This window comes from Palaemon carinicauda, chromosome 20, assembly GCF_036898095.1.
Source record: "Palaemon carinicauda isolate YSFRI2023 chromosome 20, ASM3689809v2, whole genome shotgun sequence".
Classification (NCBI taxonomy): domain Eukaryota; kingdom Metazoa; phylum Arthropoda; class Malacostraca; order Decapoda; family Palaemonidae; genus Palaemon; species Palaemon carinicauda.
The window spans coordinates 42,534,321-42,539,101 of NC_090744.1; positions in this window are offsets into that span (position 1 = coordinate 42,534,321).

The following is a 4,781-nucleotide window of genomic DNA, read 5'->3' on the forward strand; positions in this document are numbered from 1 at the left end:
GTGGATTCAGTGGTCAACGCTATTTATGGCTCAAAAGTTAAAAGAAAGGAAAGCCCCATTGGTAAGTGACACACACATACATATACACAGACACACACACATATAACACATTATACGTATATATATATACATATGTATACACATACATATATAGATATACATATATATACATATATATACATACACACACACACACACACACACACACACATATATATATATATATATATATATATATATATATATATATATATATATATATATATACATATATATATATACATATACTGTATATACACACACATGCAATCGTTTCTAGTCTACTTCACGTCAGGAGTTAGGCCAGTTTTCATCACCATGCTGGCTACTGCAGATTGGTGGTAGTGGAAGACTTCAGTCTGATCTCTCACAGCAAACCAACCTAGTATGAGTGGATCTGACAAGTACAGCTTTGCTGATCATGGCGATACACAAAACCTTTCATCCCCACTCAGAAAGAGATATATATCTTCATGGAGAGAGAGAGAGAGAGAGAGAGAGAGAGAGAGAGAGAGAGAGAGAGAGAGAGAGAGAGAGAGAGAGCTCACATAAGGGTAGTTTACCGCAATATTTTCATTCTTAAAAAACATACTGTATAAGCAGCCAGTTCTGATGACCCCTTTGACAGACAGCTCGTGAAATTAAACTAAGATCAAAAGCATAATCAACATAAGAACTTTAAAGGGAAACTCTCCGATTTTCTGTAATTAAAAAAAAAAAAAAAACACACAAACGCAGGTAAAGTGATGGGATGACTGACTCCAGAATCATGTTACGAATGTGATGCTTTCTTTACTTAAGGTTCTCTGTTTTTATGGGTCTTTTTATTGTTTTATTTACTGATTTTCTATTTTATCTGCACCTAATATCATTCGCATATCTTTTTTCATGTTATTTTATCATGTGAAAGCTCGTCTCGTCAAGTTTATGGCTATGTAGATTTCTCACAGAAGTTAGTGTTTAGTTATAATTCTAGGAGTATTGTTATTATCATCATTATTGGTGAGATATATTTGAAGAATTATAACCAAAGAAGGTTAGATTGAACTATACGATCTCTTAATGACTACAATCCTCCTGTTAGAAAGAAAATTAAAAGTATTAAAACTTTGCCAATTCTACATGAAGAATATAAGTTGGCAAAACAAAAAAATGAGATGTCTTTTGATTATCCCAGCACCCACTAACTGATCATGGATTTCCCATGGGATCCCTTCGACTAACCGTCTCTCTCTTTCTCTCTCTCTAGATCCCTTCGACCAACTTTCGTGAATACTCTCTCTCTCTCTCTCTCTCTCTCTCTCTCTCTCTCTCTCTCTCTCTCTCTCTCTCTCTCTCTCTCATATGCAAAAACATGCGTTTGGAGGTCTAGCACAGCGAGGGTATTAGGTAGTAAACCTCATACACATGTGAATGTATATTTAATTCTACACTAAAATCACGCATGTAATAACGGCCACAGGCAGATACCACAGTAATTACAGGATGTTGTTTACTAAAAGTGTCGGTAAATTGTTCTCTCATCGCCACTTGGGATAAATTACCAGTCATATTTTTTCTTTTTTTTTTTCAGATCAAAATCGGATATAAGCAGATCGCGATGCTCAGAGCCCAGAGTATCTCCAGCCAGCGACACCGCTTCAGCAGATAGTCCCGACGTCGATGAAGCATCTCTCATTTTGGTAGCTGTGTTTTGGACGCAAAATGAGAACGATATTCTCTTTCGTGTGCCTGGCTGCTTTTGGGATCGTAGGGGTCACATGTTTCGAATCCTTCTGGTCTAAGGTAAGAGCTCCAAAGAAATCTGTTTCTAGTTAACACGTTCGTTCACTGGGTTTTCAGAGAATTTTTGAGTACAGAGTTTTATGGCAACAGGTCAAATACTCTAATGGATTTGGGGCACAGAGTTTAACAGCACTAGGTCAAATACTCATAGGGGTTTGGATTACAGTGTTTTATGGTAACAGGTCAAATACTCAAAGGGATTTGGAGTACAGAGTTTTATGGCAACAGGTTAAATACTTGAAGGGATTTGGGACAAGAGTTTTACAGCAACAGGTCAAATACTCAAAGGGATTTGGAGTACAGAGTTTTATTATTATTATTATTATTATTATTATTATTATTATTATTATTATTATCAATTGCTAAGCTACAACCCTAGTTGGAAAAGCCAGGGGCTCCAACAGGGAAATTAGCCAAGTAAGGAACGGAAACAATGGAAAAATAAATATTTTAAGAATATTAAAATAAATATTCCCTATATAAACTATGAAAACTTCAACAAAACATGAGGAAGAGAAATTAGATAGAATAGTGTCCCCGAGTGTACCCTCAAGCAAGAGAACTCTAACCCAAGAGAGTGGAAGACCATGGTACAGAGGCTATGGCACTACCCAAGACTAGAGAACAATGGTTTGATTTTGGAGTGTCCTTCTCCTAGAAGAGCTGCTTACCATAGCTAAAGAGTCTCTTCTACCCTTACCAAGAGGAAAGTGGCCACTGAACAATTACAGTGCAGTAGTTAACGCCTTTGGTGAATAAGAATTGTTTGGTAATCTCAGTGTTGTCAGGTGTAAGAGGACAGAGGAGAATCTGTAAAGAATATACCAGACTATTCGGTGTATGTGTAGGCAAAGGGAAAGTGAACCGTAACCAGAAAGAAGGATCCAATGTAGTACTGTCTGGCTAGTCAAAGAAACCCATAACTCTCTAGCGGTAGTATCTCAACGGATGGCTGGTGCCCTAGCCAACCTACTACATGAATACTTAAAGGGATTTGGAGTACAGAGCTTTATGGCAACAGATTAAATACTTAAAGCGATTTGATACAAAGAGTTTTACAGCAACAGGTCAAATACTCATAGGGATTTGGAGTACAGAGATTAAAGGGATTGGTGACAGTGTAACAGGTCAAATACTCAAAGAGATTTGGAGCAGAGTTTTATTCAGGTCAAATACTCAAAAGAGATTTGGAGTAGTTTTATAGCAACAGGTCAAATAATCAAAGGGGTTTGGAGCATAGAGTTTTACAGCAACAGATCAAATACGGAAAGAGATTTGGAGCAGAGATTTTATAGCAGCAGGTAAAATTCTGAATGCGATTTGGAGCACTGAGCTTTACAACAACAGGTCAAATATTCAAAGAGATTTGGAGCAGTATTTCATCAACTGAACAAATACTCAAAGAAATCTGGAGCATAATTTTTCACCAACAAATACAATACTCAAAAAGATTTGGAGCACAGTTTAATGGCATAAGGCAAAAACTCAAAGAGATTAGGAGCAGAGTTTTATAGCCTCAGGTCAAATACTCAGAGGGATTTCGAGCACAAAGTTTTACAGCAACAGATCATATACTGAAAGAGATTTGGATTACAGAGACTTACTGCAACAGATCAAATACTGAAAGAGATTTGGATCACAGACACTTACTGCAACAGATCAAATACTGAAAGAGATTTGGATCACAGAGATTTACTGCAACAGATCAAATACTGAAAGAGATTTGGAGCACAGAGTTTTACAGGAACAGATCAAATACTGAAAGAGATTTGGAGCACAGAGTTTTACAGCAACAGATCAAATACTGAAAGATATTTGGAGTACAGAGTTTTACAGTAACAAATCAAATACTGAAAGAGATTTGGAGCACAGAGTTTTACAGGAACAGATCAAATACTGAAAGAGATTTGGAGCACAGAGTTTTACAGTAACAAATCAAATACTGAAAGAGATTTGGAGCACAGAGTTTTATAGGAACAGATCAAATACTGAAAGAGATTTGGAGCACAGAGTTTTACAGCAACAGATCAAATACTGAAAGATATTTGGAGCACAGAGTTTCACAGCAACAGATCAAATACTGAAAGATATTTGGAGTACAGAGTTTAATGGCAACAGGTCAAATAAAGAGATTTGGAGCGGAGATTTTATAGCAACAGGTCAAATTCTGAAAGGGATTTGGAGCACGGAGATTTACAACAACAGGTCAAATACTTGGAGCAGAGTTTTTCATCAGCAGATCAAATGCTCAAAGAGATTTGGAGCAAAATTTTTTATCAGCATATCAAATACTCAGAGAGATATGGAGCAGAGTTTTTCATCAACAGATCAAATACTAAAAGAGATTTGGAGTGCAGTTTTTTGACAACAGATTAAATACTGAGAGATTTAGAGCACAGAGTTTTACAGCAACAGGTCAATTACTGATAAAGATTTGGAGCAAAGTACTTGGGTAGAATACAAAACTGCTGCGTGTGAATATAACTACCTGCTAAGAAGGAAAAAAAGTGAATACTATAAGAGAAGATAATCGAAGCATCAACAGACATAAATATGTCATATCGTCTCCTGAATAGTATAATGGGAAATGTAAAAGAAAAGAAGCTACCGGATGGATACAGTGACCAGGAACTAGCAAATTATTTTCTAGTATTCTTTAAAAACAAAATTGAAAAAATAACCAGGTCATTTGTAACTACTCAACATCAGATTAATGATACACCAGGCACAGACAAAATTAATACGATTTAACAACATAACACAAGATGACATCACCAGAATTATCAAGAGAGCAAAGAAAACAAACTGCGTGATCGATCCTATGCAAATATCTGAAGTAATTGAAGAGAGAGACTTTTCTAGCCTAGCCAAAATAATGATGAGAATAACAAATGCAAGCATTGATGAATGTAAGTTTCCTAAATCTGAAAAAATGGCTATAGTCGCACCAGTTCTGA